The 22,875-nt window shown below is 48.2% G+C and overlaps 1 protein-coding gene across 4 annotated transcripts in view; it reads right to left on the bottom strand.

The window, feature by feature from the left end:
- The window catches only part of DPP6 (dipeptidyl peptidase like 6), a 910,604-nt gene that overhangs the window by 528,448 nt on the left and 359,281 nt on the right, over positions 1-22,875 (bottom strand). The gene's annotated exons all lie outside the window — the stretch shown is intronic.

Genomic DNA, 22,875 nt, shown 5'->3' with positions numbered 1-22,875 from the left:
GCAAGCAGTGACCAAGCCCTCTGCCCATGCTGGAGACCCTACTGCAGGCACTGGCCCTGGGTCACAGGGATTTCCTGACCTGGGAGGACGTGGCCAGCTATATGCAGGGCACTGATCATCGCACCCAATGGTGCGCTCCTTCAGTCCAGGGTCTCTGAACCCCTGTAATGCCCAGGGCACTTCCTCAGAGACAAGAGGAGAATTAGATATGTCTCTATACAGGAGGGGTTTAGGAGACTTTCTAGTGCCCACCCCCCACCCCCAGCATCATTTTATAAAATCCAAGGCTTTGTGTCCTTCTCTGGAGTTGACAGATGAATCCCAATCATGGCGGGTGGCTGCCTGCCTTCATCACAGCCTGCACTTAATTCTGGTCTATTTATTTGGCACTGATTCCAGATGGCTGGTGGCTTGCATGGTTTGGCCAAAAGTACAAGAAAGAAACCCCCTGCAAAACCCTTGTCACAGGGCAGCCAGGTGTCCACTCCTGTCTCACTCATCTCCCTAGCCTTCCTACTGGCATACTGGGAACCTCAGTTCTTATCAGTGTTGGCAGGAGCAGGTGTGCCAGGACACACAAGTGCTGGCCAGCTCTCAGGGAGTCTCCTGACAGTTACGGGCTCCTCTGTGGAAAGTGCCACCTTGGTCACATGCCTGACCCAGCAGCCACTGTGAGGCTGCTATGCAAGCCTGTCATGGACAGAAGGGCTGGGTGGCAAGGTGAGTGGTCACTGTCCCCTGACACGCCTAAAATATAGTTGGCCTCTGGAGGACCTTGCCTCAAAATATAACCTCCCCATTTCAGCTCTGAGTCGCCCAGGCTCTCAGAATTGTTGTCTTCAAAAAGTCCTCTGAAACCCGAGCCTCAGAGGTGGTCAGAGCTGGAACTCTCCTCTGTCACCATCTCAGGAAGGAGTCATTGATAACCTGAGGAAGCCATGGACACTACCCAGGAGTGACACCCAAGGAATGACAGCAGAAGGGAAGGCAGAGACTGAAGGGAGCTAAGACCTGTCCCTTGCACAGAGGCCTAAGCCCATGATCTACAACAAGGGATGCTGTGACACTTTCAGACACATTGCATTTTCCTTCTCATTCGAGAGCTTAAAATATTATTTTATACCTAAAGTGAATATGGATATAATTCAAAGTTTGTGGATCTTTGCAAGATTATAAATGAGCCTTCAAAGAAACACCCTGCTGGGCTCAGATCACCAGACCCCACCCCAGGCTGCCACACCCTCACTCCTTAGCCCCCAAATCAGGAGCCCTCAGGTGGGAAAGTCTGGGAATCACTGGTAGAGATCCAGGCCAGGCTGAGCCACCCAAAGCCTTCCCGTGGAATGTTCTGACGCCAGGCTTCTGGCTTTCCACTTGTTTGCATACTTGACTTGGCTTTTAAAAGCAAAAGGGCAAAAAACAAACAAACAAAAAAACCCCTGCCATTTGCAATAACATGGGTATACCTGGAGGAACTTAGGCTGAGTCGAACAGACCAGGCACAGAAAGACGGATACTGCACAGGCCACTTCCACGAGGCATCGAAGGTCGTCAGACTCCCGGAACCAAAGGATGGAATGGTGCTTGCCAGGGGCTGGCGGGAGGGGAAATGGGGAGTTGCTAATTAACAGGCATAAACTCTCAATTATGCGAGATAAGTAAGTTCTGGAGCTCTGAGCAGCAGCGCTGTGCATACAGATAATGAGGCCGTGTGTACACTTAAAAACCTGTTAAGAGGAGAGATCGCATATTAAGTGTTCTTACCACAGTAAAAAAAAAAAAAAGTACTGCCTTTTGTTCATATTTTAAAATGAATGTGTATCCTGCTAGAGAACAAACTTTGTACTTAAGTTTATCTTCTCAAGCTAAAGGTGTTGCTGTATTACCACCAGTACAAGACCTTTTCCACTGGAGATTACAATTAAGATCTCTTCTACCTGATCATCTAAAACTCTCTGTGGTCAGAGAAAAGGTTAACAACTGGCAGGTATAGGACATGTTACCCCCAAAGGCTGTGCAGACCAAAAGATAAGAAGTAAATTTACAGATAAAATTCTAGAAAGCCGCACCATACATATTATAGTTTTCAGTAACTACAGACCTCAGAGAACAGGACTCAGAAGAGTTCAGGTGCTCCACCTGACGGGCACAATGTGAGTGTACACGGCACACCTCCTGGGTGGGGCCCAACTACAACAGGGACTCTACCTAACAAATTCAAGCATTGTAACCTCCCGTACCCTCGTATTAATCCGAAATAATAAAAAAAAAGTCCCCAGCAAAAAAATAAAGTTCAGGGTGACTGTAGTAGGGGCAGGGGTGTCGGCAGAGGAAGGAGGGCACCCTCCTGCCATTCCCAGGGCCCTCAGAGAAGAGGTGTGCACTGGGTACTGAGTCAACAACAGACGCACTTAGCCAGGAGGACACCGAATCCCGCCCGCCCCCAGTTACAGCAGCAATTAAAACAGCCACCTACTACCCAAAAAGTGCTGGATGGCCAAGACCTGACCTCACAACCCAGCAACTCTGAGGCAGCCATGGTTATTTCCCCCTTTTAAGATATGAGGAACTAGCGCGGCGCCTGTGGCTCAGTGAGTAGGGCGCCGGCCCCATATGCCGAGGGTGGCAGGTTCAAACCCAGCCCCGGCCAAACTGCAATAGAAAAATAGCCGGGCGTTGTGGCGGCCGCCTGTAGTCCCAGCTGCTCGGGAGGCTGAGGCAAGAGAATCGTGTAAGCCCAAGAGTTAGAGGTTGCTGTGAGCCGTGTGACGCCACGGCACTCTACCCGAGGGTGGTACAGTGAGACTCTGTCTCTACAAAAAAAAAAAAGAAATGAGGAACTTGCCATTTAGAGAATTTAATATCAAACCCAGGGTGGTTCAGGTAAGTGGTCACACCAGGCCTCAAACTTGGACAGTCCAGAGCCCAACCCACCATGCTATGCTGCTTTGAAATACCTGAACATTTAAAAATATTAGCCTAGTCAATGCTTTAGGAATGATACTGAGCTGTTTACATATATAATCCTAATTAATCCTTAAATATCTGTCAGGTTCTTGTATTACATTGCTAGGACTGCCGCAACAAAGTCCACAGACCAGGGTAGCTTAAGCAACAGAAATCTTCTTTCTCCCAGTCCTGGACATTCGTCTGAAACCAAGGTGTGGGTTTGTCCTGTGTCTTCTCCCTGTGTCCTCCCGTGGTCGTCCCTCTGTGTGTGTCTCTGTCCTCATCTCCTCTCGTCACAAGGTCTCTGGTCATGTTGGATTAGAGCCCACCCACATGACCTCATTGTAATGTAATTACCTCTTGGAAGCCCCGTCTCTGAATACAGTCCCATTCTGAGGTCCCGGGGTTAAGGCTGCAACACAGGTTTCTGCAGAGTAACACTTATTGCCAGCCCATTTCACTCACGAGGAAATCAAGGCTTGAAATAATTAAGAAGCTCTCCTGAATCCACAGTCAGTAGAAGACGGCAGAGTTGGCCTTCAGGTCCAGGCGTTTAACCCCAGGCCCTCCTCACTCCACACACACACACACACACACACACACACACACACACACACACACACACACACACACACACAGACAAATGCGTGTGCGCACGCTTCCTGTGTCTCTCCAAACAGCACCAGACTGCTCGCCCAGGACTCATCAAACAAGAGCAGACTCCTCAAGTCCTCTGCAGCTTCTGGTAAGCAACATGCGGCTCAGAGGGTCAGTGCCTCTCTTTGTGTCTAGGATGAGTCCAATGTGACAACACAACGGGAAACATGCTGCTCTCGGCGTTCCCAGGTAAGGCTGAAGGCTCCCTGAGTCTTCGAGCGGAAGCAGTTACAATTCGCAGCTGAGCACTTTTGTGGCAGCTGATTAACACACTTTGAAAAGACTGTGCAGACCCTGGGACTTGGCTGAGACAGCCCTGCACTGTCCTCACTGGGCACAGGTACCAATGTCTAGCAGGGCCTGGGGCAGGCCCACTGCTAGCAAGAGTCCAGCAGCTGCTCGCTCCGCCTGCCCACCTCCCTCCCCACCGCACCCTTGCCTGCATCTGTTAGAAGCTCAACAGTGCCAGGAGCCAGCCCTCTGCATAGGTTTTCAGTACAGTCAGCCCTGCGCAGGTGCATCTGGATAGAAACTTTCCACGTGGGCAGGCAGTCCTGCAGATGTGCCTGACCAGGGCCAACACAGAGGTACAGCTGACTGGGTTGTTTGTAGACAAGCAGGCCTGGATTGCTCCACAGTGCAAAGCAAGTGTCATGCTTCTGATTTCCATGCACCCTGGCCTAGAAGAACCTCTGCTTCAATATCACTTAATCAAGAGCATTTATCAAGCACCTACTGTGTGCAGACAGCCCTCCCCAAACAAGTGGGCACACCAACTGACTTCTCACAATGAAGTCAAGATCAAAACGTCTTCAGAGTATGATCCATGAAGATTTTGAATTTTTAAGCATTTACTATCTGCAAAAGAAGCTACTCTTAAGTGTCAATTCTTTAAAAACAAAAAGAATGTGGGGCAGCAAGGTATAATTTCCTGGGAGTCATGCCAGAATCAAAAGAAACAAAGTCTCTATTTAGCAAATGCTGGCTATGACCTGGGAGAAGGGAAAGTGGGTAACTTTCTGGACGGACAACCTGCATTTCAACAGCCAGCTACCATGTGCCCAGTTTTCCCACCAACATCGTATCTCGGAACCTTTCAGCAGGACAGTCATCCCTTTGTATTTGGGGGCTTATGTGTTTTGGTTTTGGTTTGACCTTGAGTGCTTATAACCTGAACACTGAGACCCCTGGAGATTGCTGGGGTCTGTGTGATCAGTACAAAGCCAGGCAAAGTACCTCAGGCAGCCCAACCACAGAAGCAGCCCCTTGATGAAGGACGTCTGGGAAGACAGACGACAGGGCCCAGGACAGGACATAAAGTGCACCAAAACCTGACCAAAACCATCATGAGCTTCCAAGGACTACTGAGCCCCCTGGGGAGAAGGCGGTCTTAGTGGTGTCCATGACGAGGAAGCCAGATCAGGGCTCCTCAGCTTGGGTAACACACATCTTCCATATCCGCTAATCTAAACCTGGGAGTTACTTCTCATTTAACAAGAGAGTCTTAAAAAAATACCAAGGCTAGTTGTGTGGGCAGAAAGGCAGAGGGGCTCACTGGTGACCAGGCCCAGGCCCATGAGCAAGCAGAATCACTTTGAAGCACAGCTGGAGGGTGAGTGTAGCCCCAAGGTCATGTCCCCCCCACCCCCGGACTTTTGGAGGGTAGAGTTTCCTCTCTGGAGCTACATGGAGCCGTAGCTGTGCTTCCCGCAGGGTGTGAACAGGGAGGGCTGGCTGAGAGTTTTCAGAGGCCCAGCCAGTCTCTCCCCTCCCTGCCCCACATGACTGGTGCCATTTGCTAGAGTAAAGGATGTGATCTTTTATTCTTTGGATAAGAGTATCACTTGCCAATCTCGCCAACTAGAAGTCAGAAAAGAGCAGAGGATCAAATCTAGTTGATCTGACATTTCCTTCATTTTCTGATTGTTTATTTACCAAAAAAAAAAAAAAAATCAGGAGAATGTGGAGGCTCAAGGAGTCCACAGGGACACCTCTTCTGTGTGGGCTGCTGGCCTCGATATCCAGTCTCCCTCTCGCTTCTCTGTAATATTTGTGTGCTGACAAAGAGCACATCCACGGCTTCCCCCAGCTGAGAGGGGCCATCTGGGCACCCTCCGATGAGTGAGCTGTGTAGCTCAGCGCTGTCCAGAGGAATGTGAGTGTGCATGCGTGTGTGCGTGTGTGCATAGAGATGGGGATTTAAGGACCTGGCTCACAGCGCTTTCAGGACTGGCAACTGTGGAATCTGCAGGCTGGAAACTGGAGAAGAGTTGATACCCTAGCCCGGGCCTAGAGGAAGCTTCTGGGAGACATCAGTTTCTTCTCTCAACACCCTCAGTGGACCAGAGGAGCCCCCCACGTGGCAGAAAGAACTGTATTTACTTGGTGTCCAGCAGTGGAATTTTTAACCGTATCCTAAAACAAAACAAAAACAAACTCCACGGCAACATCTAGGGCAGTGATTTTCAACTTGTGCACTGTAGCACTAGAGTGCTGTGACGGGGTCTCAGTTATGCTGCGAAAATTCTTAAAGACCATCAATTAAATTATTTTCAAAATAAGTTCCTGCCTCAGTGCCCATAGCACAGTGGTTACGGTGCCAACCACATGCACTGAGGCTGGCAGGTTTGAACCCAGCCCAGGCCAGCTAAAACAACAATGACAACTGCAACAAAAAATAGCCGGGCATTGTGGTGAGCACCTGAGTTCCAGCTACACGGAAGGCTGAGGCAAGAGAATTGCTTGAGCCCAAGAGTTGGAGGTTGCTGTGAGCTGTGATGCCATGACACTCTACAGAGGGTGACACAGTGAGACTCTGTCTCAAACAAAAAAGAAAAAAAAAAGTTCAAAGCGTGATAAGCATGTTCTTTTTTTCCCTCTTTTTTTGGATCAACATAATTTAAGTGTGCCACAGAAGTTTAACTACAGGTTCAAGTGTGCATGAGATAAAAAAAAAAAAAAAAAAAAGTTGGAAAACACTGATTGAGAGTCATAGATTCTAGACTGGTCAGCCAAACTCTGGGCCCCATGGTCAAACCAAGTTGACATCTCAGATTAACCATGGCAGGTGGTCAGTAGCGGAGCCTGTGGCAGCATCTGCCAGGGCCAACAAGCTCAATTTCCTCTGCTTGCCCCTCCCTGCCTTCTCCCATCTCTCTACCTGGAATACTTGGTGCCATCTGGAACCATGAGACCAGAGCCGCGCGTGGGAGAAACGTGGTGGATGGAGTTAAGGATGTGGGGAGGAGAACAGCCATCACATCTCTGATGGCCGCTCCCCAGATTTTATTTACAAGAAAGAGAAATAAACTCCTGTCTTGTATTAGGCCCTGTCGTTTTAGGTTTCTGCCGGGCACAGCCGAGCTGAAGTTAACACAACATAAGGCGCCCTCTGTCTTTACACCACATCCCTCCCAACAGCTGTGTGGGGAGCGTCAGGAAGGCTGGGGAGCAGTCGTAGCCGACCCCATGGAGGACTTACTATATGAAGGCGATTTCCTGGTGCAGCACATGCATGAGCATCTAGAACAGGGCCAAGCCCTGCCTGCTTCCTGTTCTGTAAAGAGCCTTATCAGAGCACTGCTAGGCCCAATCACTTACATTTTACCTAAGTCTGCTTTTGGACTTCAGCGGCAGAGGTGACAGTTGGGGCAAACGCCACGTGGTCTGTAAAGTGTAAAAGACTGTAGAACCTGCATAGCTGGCCACCTCCCAACACTGACCACCTCCTTACGGGGACCTAATTTTCACAGACCGAACGTGCACCACATGTCCGTCTGAGCAGGGCAGGTCTAGTTCCTTATGCTGACCACCTCCGTGTATTGACCAATTTGTTACAGTCCCTTGGGTGGGAATTTACAAAGGCTATTTACAACCTGGCTGTTCGCAGAAAGTGTGTCCACTCCTGGTCTAGAGCGGCTCTGTTACATGTCAACTAAAGGTAGGTCAGATTACTCAGTATCACAGATTCAACAGAAGAAAAAACCTTCCAGTGTCAAGGTAGACTGTTGCCTCAGCCCCCTAAAAAGGAAAGGCAACAGAAACAAAGAGCTGATACATTTTATAGATCAGCCTGGCAGACGCACCTGGCAGTGAAGAAGATGGGTGTTAGGACAGTGCCCCTCCCACGCCTCGGCAGCCTCATTTCTTGTCTGCGTCAAGCTGCCACTCACTGCTGGCTCCTTCTCATGGTTACATGTGTGGCCCTCACGGCACCCTCTGCAAAGGCCAGGAGTTGCATGGAATGGGGCTCAACATCCAGGAAGCAGGAATTTCCTGTGGGTTTGGGAAATACTGAAGTATTCAAATAGTCTGCCAAAGTCATATCAGCTGTTGATTTTTTTTTAAGAGCTCAAAAATATTTATTTGAATAAAAGAGTGTAAAATGTGAGGCCTCAAAGGAATCCTATTACCATCAATTTTAAGGCTTTTCATCTTCTCTTTTCCAAAAGGGCACTTCCCTGGCTCACGACAAGCCTTTGAAGATCAGATAATGGGAGTCGCAGTGCTGCAGCTGGGGCCATTCCTCTCCCTGGGGACCAAGTCCATGGACGCTTGGCCTGACACCATGTGTCCAGCTGCCTGGGAAGCCACTGGCTTTGTGCTTGCTGAGAACGGCTGTGTGCTAGCAGTTTCATACATAAAGTCAGGCAATCTCTCACACCTCATGGTATAAAAGGAGAGAGAAACCTGCAACAAAAGTCTTTGGTTCTGCCTTAGGAAGTGTAAGGGGCTAGATGATGGGTTGGAGACACCCTGGCCCGCCATGTACGTGGGAGGGGGTGTGCGAGCGGATGGGAGCAGAGAGAAGCAATGGCTTGTGTGTGCACAGAGCAACGGGGATGGGTTGTCAACACAGTGCTAAGGGAAAAAGACAAGAAATGTATATAAATGTTGATATGCCCCAAATACATAGAGGTATGCATACACTCAAGCCATCTAACAAATAAAAATACATTCAAATGAAATGTGATTTGCAAACATACATACAACTCAAAAGTTCTGCATCAAACATGACATAATGTCTGTTGATGGGTGAGGAAAGGGGGTAGATTAAGAGGAGAAGAAAGACGAGAGAAGGAAGGAGGGGGGGGGTCAAGGAAGAAAGGAAAACAAGGAGATGTAAGAAAGGATAGAGGTTCTTGGGGGTCCCGGATAATGACAATGAGCTCAGAAGGCCACTCTGTCCATCTCAGCCCCACACCTGTGGGCCAGGGTAGAGAAGGGCACAGGGTCACACGGCGGGGCTGTCTGCAGCCCCGACTTCTCACCTGTGCTCTCACTTAGCCCTCACACCACTTCTAGGAAAGCACTGCTTAAATTCTCAATTTACAGATACAGAAATCGGGGCTTGGAGGGCAGGAGAGTTTGCCCAAGGTCACACAGGCAGTGGTTTCATTGGTGGCCTGGACATAAGTCCTGCTCTGCAGCTAACTCTCTGGCCTCTTTGCGCAAACACCACCCCAGCCACAGGCCCTCAGGTAGGAGCTGCCTAAGTTTCCTTCTTACTTGTGTCTCACTTGAACACTCTGGTTATGAGTCCAGATAGATACTCCTAGGCTGATAATCAATTCTCTAAAAAGTGCTATTATGCAAAACAGTTTTAAAACCAACTCAGACTTCTGCCCACTCCCCCGCATTTGGATGGCAGCCTCCGTTCACCCGGGAGAGCGGACCAAATGTGATGCTAATGGTGTGACATATGGAAAACCTCATTTTAAAATTCTCATGTTTCAGTCCAAGGTAGCTTAATTCTATTCAAGTTGTTTTTCAAGTATCCCCCTGAACAAGCTCACACCTCTGAATGTACCCACAGAGCAAAGGCGCGCTGGCACCAGGCAGGTCTGCCCACGGCACCACCACACTGCACCTCGGAGCCCTCAGGCTGCCAGATGACCTTGGCAGCAGCCATGCGACAGATGCCTTGTTTGTGGTTTTTAATGGCTCCAGTTGAAATTTCTGGGGCTGCTGCTTGGCCCAGTTGGGAGCCAGCTGTGAAGCAAGCCCGCACATTGTGTGGGGAACGCATGGCAGTGTTTCCACTGCTGCGTCAGCCCCAGTGCCGTTCCGGGAAAGACATCTCATAGAAGCCCCCTGGAGCCTCCTCCCGGCCTGGGACTCTGGTGCCCAGGGAGCTCTGCTTGCCTCTGTGTCTTCGGGCTGCACCCGGTTGCTCAGTGGTAGGGCTGGGCGGGGAAGGTTTCCATGCCCCAGTGTGAAAGGAGTTCTCCTCTTGTGTACAATGTACCTCAGACGTTTATGGTCACAGGCTTCACTTTCAACATGAAATAAGTGAATAAAAGATCAACCCAGAAAATTCCTAGAGGGCCAGTGAATGCAATCCTATCGTCCAACTTTGCAAAACACATCTGATTTGGCTTTGGGGATTAATGCGAATGAAAGCGTAAATGACATTCAAGTGTGCCCCCTACAAGTGGAGTTACAAGTAAGCAACAGGGATCTGTCCTACTTGGCATCTTCTCCAGCAAGGGGTCATCAGCTCCACTCTCAACCCTTGCCATTAATGCCCAGTCCAAATGGCACCTCCTGCCGTCAGCCCCCACAGACTTGCTCCCTCACTGTTCTCCAGCACAGTTGTCCCTTCCCAGGCTTCACAGGCTTGGGTGAAGCTCCTGCTCCGTTACGGCATCACTGTCCACTCCACTGCCTGGTGCCAGGCCTCACCATGAGCCTCTTCCCTGGAAGGGGCTGGGTCAGACACTGCGAGTCAATTATAGGGCTGCATTTTGAGGTCAAATAGTTTCTTGCCAACAAATTTCAGGCCTTTTCACTTGCTGGCTGTGTGCAGCAATGGAACCCAGTGGACGTATACTGGGAACTCACTAAATGGCTCTTCTCACCACTGGGCTGAGATCTCCTTCAGGGAAGCCTCATTCCCCTTTGTAATTCTAATACATAGCACATAGAAAACAACAAAGCAGTATGCGTGTTAGGGACAGAATGTCTGGAAAACCTGAATGCCACCTAAAGTGGAGATCAAGAGACCAGAGTGTCCCCATGTGATGCACCTGGCGAGGCAGAATCAGTCCACTCGTGTTAGACAGTGCACCGTCCGTAGAGAAACGCGGACAGAACGCAGCACACAGACCGAGTTCCCTGTGGGACCTCACGGGACAGCACAGTCCCGGGGCATGAACAGCTGGGGACATCGACATGAACTAGGAAGCATTTCCAAAGGCCGGCCTTGGAAAAGGGAAGCAAAATCAGCAGAAGGAAAACATAGATGAGCTGACTAGGCTGGGGGACGAAGTGGGCGGGAAGAGGGGCTTTGCTAGAACTGGGGCCCGTCCACCTCCCATCTCAGCCTCCAGCCCACAGCTCTGCTTTCTTCTCCTTTACAGGAGCTCCAGGTCACGGGAAAAAAGGGCACCTGGGCATGGTGAGCCCTGCTCTACAGATGACCACCTTTGAAGGAAACAGGATGAAAAGGGAGGAACAGTGACCACTGAAGAGAAGAAATCCTCTTACAATCACAAATCAAAGAGGAAATCCAGGAGGAAGGTGAATTTCGTCCGTCCGTCTGACGGGCTCACAAGTTCCCCAGGGCATATCTTAGAGTCTCCTTTGCTGAAAATTAGAGCCCATCCTATAAAACATAAAAATAATATTTCCTAAGTGAAGTAATAAATGCAATACGAAGTGAGAAGTAACGAGGTAACTGCTCACCAGAGAACCCAAAAGTGACTGAACAGAGGCCACCACCACTCCCAGACAGTAAGTCAAACCCAAGATTTACATCCTGAAAGTAGCTTATTCCCTCATTGTACAAATACGCATGAAAGGAGAGTGCAGAATCAAATAGAAAATATAAATCAATACAGCTTTTAATGAAGGTCTTATTATTTTGTGAAACGTGATCTCCTGTGAAATATTAAAAAGCCACCGCGCTCAGTTCCATTGGAAGTTAAAAACCAGGCCCATGGGCCCACGATTTCTTTTATCCCAAAGTTTCGAGAACATTAAGATCCCTTAGCTTCTTTAGGTGACCTTCTGAAGTTGATACCAGAGCCAGGTTCTTATCCGTTGTGGTCGCAACCTTTGCAAAAGTGTTGATAACAGCTATGGCTGACGGAATTTGCTTTTCTTCTCTGGAGTGTTTATGATCTAAAATGTCCATCATTAGGTTCATTCTGGTGGAAACTCACTGTTGGGCATTCATCTTAGGACAAGAGTGACTGGACACGGAGATTGCACTTGGGCAGGAAAGGGAAGTGAGCCTGGAGACCCATGCTAAAACTGGAAGCTAAACTGAAGCTAAACTGAAGGCCTCACTGCTGTGAGAGACGCAGGGAGGAAACAGCTGGGCCCAGAGGGGCCTTGTTCTCTGGAGATCCCCTAGTTCCCATTTTGGGTGGTGTACCCTCAAAATAACTTATTTTATCCAAGATAATGTGAATATAACTTTCTTCTCTGCAGTAAAAAGTACCAAACTAAACCAGCTCTGGCCCGTATTTTGGGATTCATGCAAACAGAGGCCTCCTCAGTTTCCAGTATAATGTCGGAAGGCTGGGATGAGGAGGAGACGGTCCCACAGCCAGCTAAGGCTTCAGGGTCCACCCAGGGAGCCTCTCCTCGTGGCTCCAAGGGGACACATGCAGGATCTTCAGGGGGTAGTGACTGCAAACTAGTTCCCAATCCCACACTTGTTTTCCAGCTTGCTGAGAGTGTCAACTCCACTCCAAACAGATCAGGATTGGATTTCAGATTGGCCACCCACCTATTTTTTCTTTCGTCTCATTTAATTCCCAAACATTTACTGAGCACGACCCTATGGCACTAGGGAGAGTGGAACTGTGTGGACAGACTATGGTTCTGAAAGCCTCTGAGTTTGGCAAAAAGGCAAATAGAAAAATGTGCAGAATGTCCTAGAGGCACAGAGAGGACTGATAAACAGAGAGCCGAGGGCCCTGGGACTGCAGGAGGGCTCACGCAGGACGTTCTACTGGAACACCTGGCTGGTGGGTGGGGCGGGGGATGCAGGACTGTCACATGGAACATTACTTACAGGTGACCAGTGGTCAGGAATAAGAAGAGTCTTTGGGGGAATCTTCAGAAATGTGCATGGCTGGAGTGCAAGGTGGGTGGGGTGGCCGTGGGGGGAAGCCGGAATTACAGAGGGACCCTTCCTGAAGGGGAAGCCTTCCACCCTGCAGGGGGTAGAGGAGCACGAGGCAATCAGATGTCAGGGCGTAGCTGCCACATGGAAAGGCCTGTTTTGAGAGTGCGGAAAATGGACTAGGATTTTCACACATCCTGAAGGGATGCCCAATTTAGGTGTTTGTGGGGTAGTCCATGCAAGAAATAAAAAGTGTCTGAAGTAAAACAGGAGAGATGAATAAAAAGAAAAAGTAACCTTGGTCATCAGGTACAGCTGAGAGAACATGCAGACCGATTAAGATTTGATCCTTGGCTCGGCGCCCGTAGCACAGTGGTTATGGCGTCAGCCACATACACGGAGCCTGGTGGGTTCGAACCCCACCTGGGGCCAGCTAAACAACAATGATGATCACAACAAAAAATACCTGGGCATTGTGGCGGGCCCCTGCAGTCCCAGCTACTTGGGAGGCTGAGGTAAGAGAATCGCTTAAGCCCAAGAGTTAGAGGTTGCTGTGAGCTGTGACACCACAGCACTCTACCGAGGGCGACATAGTAACACCTGTCTCAAAAAAAAAAAAAAAAAAAAAAGATTTGATCCTTTCCTTTAGAGACATTTGGCTATAGAAACATGAATAATTTTTCTTAAAGGTCCAGAACAAGGCATTGCCAACATTAGAGACATTTGTCACTTGCCTTTAGCCTCTCATTTGTACTTTTCCCTGGCACAGCACTGTGCCCATGTGGAACTTAATAACACGTGATTTTTGTAATGATGGGAATAAATCGCAGTGTTCACACCTCATTTATTTTTCAACATCCTCACCCATCTGGTCATCCCACCACACGTTACGTTTTCTCCCAATCATCATATTCACACTGAAGGCTCCTTGGTTCCTTATTTTCATTAATGTCATCAGTCTGGCTCAGGGGATGAGACTCGGCCAGGATTTAGGAAAGTGAGATTTTGTCCCCCCTCAATGCGTGACTCCAGGCCTCATGTCTACACTGGACCTGGGGTGAGATATTCAGCCAAGCCAGGTAATATACAAAAATTCTACATGCAACATTCAGTTGTGCTGTCTGCACTTGTGCAAAGCAGTGCTTCTCCGTGGGTTTCTCCGTAGGGTGTGCTATTTGCACAGGGAGTTTGTGAGCTGAGGAGTCACCCTCACCCTCCAGGCTCCATTCCAAGAGTTCTCCACTGGCTCCCCAGGCAGGGCCCACCAGCCTCGTTCACCACTATATTCCCGACATCTTACTTAGTGCCGAGGACACAGGGGGCGCTGTCTAAATACTAACAGTCATCAAAGACACTCCACTAGGATGGAGCCAGCCTAGTGGGTCCCGGTCCTGACCTTTCACCCTGGAGTAGGTGTTGCTGGCCCTTCACAAGCTGTGGGTCAAAGCTGGACGCGGAGGGAAGGTTCTTCACCATGGCCTCAGTCACCTTGACCCCACATTGCAACAAATCTGACACTGACCATCTAACATCTAGGAGTTGGGAACCAGGGTCTGGACGACTTACTAAGTCTAGGAGATATTCTTGATTCCTGCTTTTTATTTTCACCTAGGCTGCCTCTTCACTAACCCTTTACTCCCCCAGAGTCCCCTTTCCCTCTCAAGTCTTTTTTCTTCTTCCCTCGTCTCCTTTAGCTTTTCCTCTGCCCTGAGAGTCCTTTCTCTGGGACAAAAAAAAAGGGTGAGACAATAGTCAGTCAATTCAGAGTGGCAGGGCCTGGCAACATACACTAATTTTTTTTTTTTTTTTTTATTGTTGGGGATTCATTGAGGGTACAATAAGCCAGGTTACACTGATTGCAATTGTTAGGTAAAGTCCCTCTTGCAATCATGTCTTGCCCCCATAAAGTGTGACACACACCAAGGCCCCACCCTCCTCCCTCCTTCCCTCTTTCTGTTTCCCCCCCCCCATAACCATAATGGTCATTAATTGTCCTCATATCAAAATTGAGTACATAGGATTCATGCTTCTCCATTCTTGTGATGCTTTACTAAGAATAATGTCTTCCACGTCCATCCAGGTTAATACGAAGGATGTAAAGTCTCCATTTTTTTTAATGGCTGAATAGTATTCCATGGTATACATATACCACAGCTTGTTAATCCATTCCTGGGTTGGTGGGCATTTAGGCTGTTTCCACATTTTGGCGATTGTAAATTGAGCTGCAATAAACAGTCTAGTACAAGTGTCCTTATGATAAAAGGATTTCTTTCCTTCTGGGTAGATGCCCAGTAATGGGATTGCCGGATCAAATGGGAGGTCTAGCTTGAGTGCTTTGAGGTTTCTCCATACTTCCTTCCAGAAAGGTTGTACTAGTTTGCAGTCCCACCAGCAGTGTAAAAGTGTTCCCTTCTCTCCACATCCACGCCAGCATCTGCAGTTTTGAGATTTTGTGATGTGGGCCATTCTCACTGGGGTTAGATGATATCTCAGGGTTGTTTTGATTTGCATTTCTCTAATATATAGAGATGATGAACATTTTTTCATGTGTTTGTTAGCCATTCGTCTGTCGTCTTTAGAGAAAGTTCTATTCATGTCTCTTGCCCATTGATATAAGGGATTGTTGGCTTTTTTCATGTGGATTAATTTGAGTTCTCTATAGATCCTAGTTATCAAGCTTATGTCTGATTGAAAATATGCAAATATCCTTTCCCATTGTGTAGGTTGTCTCTTTGCTCTGGTTATTGTCTCCTTAGCTGTACAGAAGCTTTTCAGTTTAATGAAGTCCCATTTGTTTATTTTTGTTGTTGTTGCAATTGCCATGGCAGTCTTCTTCATGAAGTCTTTCCCCAGGCCAATATCTTCCAGTGTTTTTCCTATGCTTTCTTTGAGGATTTTTATTGTTTCACGCCCTAAATTTAAGTCCTTTATCCATCTTGAATCCATTTTTGTGAGTGGGGAAAGGTGTGGGTCCAGTTTCAGTCTTTTACATGTAGACATCCGGTTCTCCCAACACCATTTATTGAATAGGGAGTCTTTCCCCCAAGGTATGTTCTTGTTTGGTTTATCGAAGATTAGGTGGTTGTAGGATTTTAGTTTCATTTCTTGGTTTAACATACACTAATTTTTAAAATAAATAATTCCTGAAATTAATGTCTGTGTCACTCTTACGCTCGTAACTTCCATGTCCTCCGTGTAACTGACATTCTGATGGACCTATGTGGAACTAGGACTCTGTAATTGAGCACTAGAATAGACTTCAAAAGGCAGGTATTTGCACCTGTTTCTGCATTAACACATCACAAACATTTAAAGCACCTGGCATACCCTGGGTGCTCAGTAAATAAGGGCTGCAACATTTAGCCCTTTCTCTGTCATTATTTACAAGGAGCAAAATTTGGATAGATTCATCATAGAGACCAAATTATTTACAGGACTCATGGCCTCCAATACACGGCAGGTTCTGAAATGCTTTCACATAGGATGCCATGGTTCAGAACTGCCCTAGTGGTGGGCAAGGCATGACTCATGTCTCCTGTGCTAAGGAGAATTTGCTAAAATTGGCAGCTGCTCAGGGAGGACGTGCCCCTGGTCTCAGGTCATGCAGCTGGATGGGGAGAGAGCCTGGGCTCTGAGTTTCTCTGCGTCCTCTGGACATCACGGCCTTTCCTCCACTTTGGCAGCCGAGGTGTCTCTGTGCACATTCCCTCTCCCACCTTTCATGTCATCCTGGCAGTCCATGTCCCAGTTCAAGTCTTTGCACTTGGCCCTGCCTCATCTCTTAAAGTCTGCTTGTTCCACCTCTCCTTAGCCCCTTCCTCACCTCCCGGCAGGTGGCTTACTTGCCAGGCCACACAAAGAATAAGTGGGGAATGAACCTCCCGCTAAGCCTCCTGAAGCCAGAGGAAGGTTTTCCTGGCTTCCCAAACCTCAGTCCAGGTAAATGTGTGGGCTTGGGGCAGAGCAATCTTCTCAGCCCTTCTCAGTGGGTGGGCCGTCCCTCTGGGAAGGAAGCTGGTGAAGACAGTCATGTTCCTCTGGGTGGGAGTGGCTGCCACCCCCTTATACCACCAGATTTATTTTCTGTAGAAGAAAGACAATTGTGGTGATGGTCAAATCCAGCAAAACTCTTCAGACACCTTCAGGATGGGTCCTGTTTCTGCCACCTCTGACATCCTCCATCACCATGGGACAGGACAGCAGAAACAACTCAGCCCGAACTTCCCTGCAGGGTGCGGGCCTCGCCCTCCTCCCCGAGTTCATGGTTGGCTGCTTTTGCTACTCTGCCAGATGCTTCTGTTTAATCAGGGAAGGTGGGAAGTGACAAGTGACAAGAGCCCCTTCTGCTGGCCCGTCGGGGAGTCTCGATCTTAGACGTGCCCGTCTCTGCTGGCAGAGCAGATGGAGGCTGCGGGAGGCAGACCCTGCGTGCTCTCCCACGCCTGCTCACAGCTCCTGTCTGTCCCTCAGCTCCTGTGTTGATCTTGTTTTCTTCTCATAGAGACATAATTCTTGGCCAACCAGGTGACAGCAGCAGAGGGTGGGGCCCACCTGAGACTTGTCCAGCTTCATAACAACATGACATTGACCTAAACTAGCCAACACAGACTATTACCTTGGGAGATTTTCTTTTTTGCCCTGAGCAGGATTTGGCAACCTAACCGGCTGAAGAATGAAATCCGCTCTGCATCTACAAACTCAGGGCCAGCTGACACTGACAACACCCCCGTGCCCGCAGAGCTGGACTTTCTGTTCCTCTTCCCTCTGTGGTCATTTTATACAATTTCACAGACTCTTCCCGCTGAGGAGACCCAGCACTCACTAAATGTCCCCTCTTGTATGTGAACTTGAGTCTCTCCAGCATTTTCAGGAACGTGTCTTGCTGTCAGGAGCCTTAGCCTTTCTGAGGAAACAGACTATGTGTGTTTACTTCCCTGGAGGAAAGAAATCACAGGCAGAGAGCTGGTGCTGACCCGGGGACGGTGGCCCCAGTGAGTCAGCGGCAGAGCAGTGCCCCCCGTGCTGCAGGGAGGGTCCTTCAGGACCTCAGTAAAGCTTCTGGTGCCCAGCGAGGGACAGGGCCATCTGATGAGGTCTGGGCTTGAAGGTCAGTTGGCCACAGACTCTCAGCCATTTGGAAGCCCTGCCTTAAAGTGCAGGCCTTCTCCACAATGCCCTTTGCCTGGAGGGAAATGTGCCTTTCAAAGTCCCTGGTCAGATGAAGGTCATTTCCTTACAAGGCCATCAAATGTACAGTAACCCTGCTTGCCTACCTAGGAGAGAGCCCTTTGCTGCAGTCTTTAGTCTGAACCTTCCCCCACGGCCAGAGGCACCTGTAGCCTGATCCCAAGGCTCAGTGTCTGCCTTGAACTGCAGCCCAGGAACTGAGTGTTGCAAAACGGTTTAGTGCGCTGAGGTCACAGAAGTGCCAGAAAGGCCAGGCTGTTGACTAAGCTGGAGGCTGACTTCAGAGCAGGATCTCAGGGTCACATTTTGTTTTCCTCCTCACTGGACAAAACTGTCCGCCTTCCCAGTGAACCACCTCCTTTTGTTTTTTCAAATCTAAGTATACGTTCAGTCCCAGGGTTTGGGGACTCCAATCTATTCTTGTCTGACACACAATACACAATTCAGGATACTCAGCACACTGGTCTAGAGTATATATGTTTTAAAATATTGAGAAATTACCCACATTTTCTTAGAGGTCTATTTCGGCATGACAGGGCCAATGGATGATAAATGGCTCTTGAGAGTGTGAGAATAAATATGTTCACAAAAGCAGCTGCTCATCTTCCTTATCACTAGTCAAGTTGCCAGAACGAAAAACACACCAGTTTTCTTGCAAAAAGTAAATTGCTATCACCTTTCAAATTCTGTCTTTTCCCATATTCTAAACATATCAGGACTCCGCATGTATTTAATAAATGCATAGCCATAATAATCAGTCTTGAAATGAAAATAAGATTGCCTCTGCATTGCGATATCAATATGTCTCCTCATGGGAAATACAGGAACCCGCCCTGCTTCTCTCCACTCAGAATATTCTTTATGTGGCCGTGTTGTCACTCATCAGCTTTTCCAACATTTGCCTCACAGAAGGTTACTATAGCTGTGCTTTTGTATTAGTAATATAATTTGCCATTTTAATTCAGTGGCAATAAGGACATTCACAATATTGTACGGCCATCACCACTATCTATTTTCAAAACTCTTGCATTACTGCAAGCAGAAGTTCTGCAGCTATAAAGCAGCCAATCTCTGTTTCTTCTCCATCCAGCCCCTGGAAACCTAACACAACTTTCCATGTCTATGGAGCTTCCTGTTTTAGGTGCTTCGTATAAATGGACTCGTATAATATTTGCCCTTTTCTGTCTGGCTTACTTCAGTTGGCATAACGTTTTCGTGGTTTATCACGCTGTGACATACGTCAGACTCTCTTTCCTTTTTAGGACTGAATAATATTCCCTTCTATGACCATAGGAATTTTATTTGTCCGATGCCCCTCCCGCCGTGGGTCATCCACCTTGTGTGGCTGTGCACAATGCTGCCAAGAACACTGCCATGTAAGTCTCTCTGTCCCTGCTTTCAATTCTTTGTGGTCCTTTAGCTATTTTTAATTTCATCAATACAATTAATTTGTTAAAATTTGCACAACTCATTCACTTCTTTTGTTCTGCAAATTGTTTCATAGTTCTGGTGGGGTGCGGGAGGGACCTAGTGCTGACCCACAAGGCAGAAGACCCGGCGAGGTTGCAGGACTGGCCAGCCCTCTCCAACAACCACAATGAAGCAGCTTCTCTTGACTCAGTTTCCCAGGGCATCTCAGTGCAGATGTGTGGGCTCTTCCTGCATGGGGAGGGAGATGTCAGGCAAGTTCCAACCCCGTGTCAGCGGGTGTCCAGGAAACTTCTGGCATTCAGATGTGGCTCCAAAGAGTGAAACTCTCTCATTTACCCTCCTGCTGTAAACTGGCCCTTTGTGATTCACTTGAAAGCCTCTAGGAAGCCCCTTTATATACATCTGCTCAAACATACATGAAAGTATTTTGCTTGCTTTGTTTCACAGTGAAGGGCTGGGAGAACGTTCTCCCGGATGCCTCACTAGTGCAAACAAACCACTCTCTGCTCCTTTGCATCAGTCTGAAGCTTGACGGCAGCCGGAAGGACTTAGCTCTAGAGGGGACTGTAGGGGGGAGGCAGAGGCTGCCGAGGAGACCATAGCAGGGAGGCAGAGGCTGCCGAGGAGACCGTAGTGTGGAGGCAGAGGCTGCCGGTCCTCCCCTGCTTCGGAGGCCACAGTGTGGTCTATGCCCCCAGACGGGGATGCCCCTCTCCAGGTGCCACATCTCTCTCAATAGGTACAAAAAATGAAGGGAAATTCTGGAAACTACACAGGGTGGGGAGGGATGCACCGATGCCCCAGGTGTGCCCGTCCCACAAGGCTGCTCTGAACAGACGGTCACCGAAGCAGGACATTGCCCTGGGCCACTGAGGAACAGTGACCTGGGCAGAGTCTGCTGCCACCAGTGGAAATTGCAGGTCCACACCTTCCTCATGGGGTCATGGACAGACAGAGAAGAAAATAATGTAATATTATAAATGCCGAGAACGTTCCAGACACTGCCAGCCCCAGCCCCGCTTCACCAACACAGACCATTACACTTGGTCCTCAGGACACCAGCTCAGGCAGGGGACTCTCCTTACTTGATAGCTGAGGAGATGGAGGCATTGAAAGGTTAACTGGCTGAGTCAGGGTCACAAAGACCCATGTCTCAGGTCCATTTCTAGCTCCAAACCCCACACCGCATTGCCCTCACTGTACGTGATGCTGGGAGCTGGGAGACGCGTCTCAGGCGAGGACGAGGGTGTTCTGTATTTTTATCAGGTAGGAGGATGCAGTCCACTGCATCAGAGAAAGTTCAAATTCCTGACTGTAAAAAACAGGCTACAGATACAAATAAGTTCCCGTGAGAAAATCCATCCATGCAGCCCATCGGACAGCAGGTCCTGCCCAAACTGCACCCAGCTGCGGGCCAGAGCCCTGCACTGGGGTGAGAAACGCATCTGAAAGACCACCTTGCATAACATCCTAAGACCTTACATGGTCATCGTGGTAAATCTCTGTACTTGTGGGTATATTTGAGTTTTTAAAAATTAGTCACACATTGTATAAATTTACAGTGAACGATGCAGGTGCCAAGCTGCACACCACCTTTGGGTTTATGAACCAGTTGTGACAATGAAGGGAAGAGACAGCAGTGTGTGGCTCATCAGTGACCCTGAAGAAAGTTCTGAGAGGAATGATCACCACAGAGCAAGAGCCTGTCCTGGGCCCTGCACCGGATACAGCCGTCCTATTCAGAGGGATAAATCCCGGCTATTTAAAATTGTATCCTTGTTACTTAATAGTTTCATGTCTCTGTCACTTACTAGTCAAGTTCCTTAACCTGCCTCCGTTTCCTCATCTGTAAAACTGAGCTGGGGCCTGAGCTTACCTTTGGGGATGGCTGTGAGGACCGCGCAGGTCACCACCTGGAAAGTGTCCAAGACAGGGTGTGGTGCAAAGTGAGCGACCAGTTAGTGGGGCTCTTACATTTCATCCCTAGTGGAAGGAAAGGGAAACAGGGAAAGGTTGACACCGTGATTTCCTAGGAATGACTTTTTAGCCTGAAAATAGGTTGTTACTGGAATGATAAAGAATGCGCTCCTTACTATTATTAGTTAAATCTGAATGTGAACTGAATTAGTAGCTAATTAATCATTTATAGTTATAAGCCTGACCACTGTTTATTTATTTATTTATTTATTTATGTTTTGTGTGTGTGTGTTTTTTTTTGGCCGGGGCTGGGTTTGAACCTGCCACCTCTGGCATATGGGACCCGTGCCATACTCCTTGAGCCACAAGCGCCGCCCCTGACAACCATTTATTAAACAGCTACAGTAAACCCAAGCTCTGTGTGGGATAGATTGTCCCCTATCCCTAAGGCAACCTGGCTCACTATTGTCACCACTTCCCAAATAAAGGAAACGAAGCTCAGGGAGGGGGCAGTCGGTCGAGAGCCCGGGGAAGCCCAGACCCGCTGCACCCACAGCCCACATGCTCTCGGCCCTCCCACTGCCAACGCAGCATTTGCTGCCCCAGGGAGATCAATTCCTGGGACTCAGCTCCAGTCTGTGAAGCCCCAAGGAATAGATTTATAATTTGCCCTTGCATTTCAGTCTGACACTCAAGAGCTTTGGGATAGGGACTTTTTTTCTAAGAAAAAAAAAATTAAAATAATAGTAAAAATGTTAAATATGTAGCTTACAGTAATGATGAGACCATTATACTTTCATGGATTTCCCAGCGATTTCTCCTGCTGTTCACCCATCTGAATTCAGTTATGGGGGATAAACAATCATTTAAACTTTTTCTGTGTTAAATGTTACTTTCTTTAAAAATATCCTGCTGATTATTCTAAATACTTATTTAGACACAGCTGGGTCCAACCTGCAGCCCCTGTGCCTCCCCCCCCATGTTGATTTTGTAATGAATTTTTTTGTTTATCTTTGGTGTCAAATACCATGAAAATTGTGTATGGACTTTATTTTTTTGGCTCACTGGTTTTTGTTAGTGTTTGCGTGTTTAATTAATGTGCAGCCCAAGACAACTCCTATTCTACCAATGTGCAGCAGAGAAAGAAAAAGGTTGCTTAATATCTCAGTGGGAAAAACCCACACTCTACCCCCAGATTTTGGGACGGTTTCTGGGGAGTACCCTCCCTGTGCAGTTACTAGATGTGAGTTCTTTATTTAATGCTAAATCCATCAAGGACCAACCACCTGAGAAGGGGAGGAGTCACGGAAGGCGCCACCTTGCTGTTGAAACTAACTTCTCCAGTTTGGGCCGATACATTAACATCTTTTTTGAAGAGTTTACCTTGGATTTAGAACTCTAATGAGACTCTGCAATCTAAACATCAGTGCAAATTATCATCAGTGCAACAGAAAGAAAGGTTCCCATTGGCACAAGGATTAAAAATAATCCATAGGCACTAAAAAAAGGCTCAATACTGCTCTAGTACATGGTGCATCCCAGTTAGTGAGATGCCCTTTGGAGGTACGGACTCGGAAGGCAGCATTCTTAGCCCAGCAACACTGCCACGGACAGAAACACAAGTGTATCCTGACCAGCCCATCTTTGAATTACAAAGA

Source organism: Nycticebus coucang, chromosome 11 (assembly GCF_027406575.1).
Source record: "Nycticebus coucang isolate mNycCou1 chromosome 11, mNycCou1.pri, whole genome shotgun sequence".
NCBI classification, from domain to species: Eukaryota; Metazoa; Chordata; class Mammalia; order Primates; family Lorisidae; genus Nycticebus; species Nycticebus coucang.
Note: the sequence above shows the minus strand (reverse complement) of the source record. Positions and strands in the feature narration are given on the sequence as shown.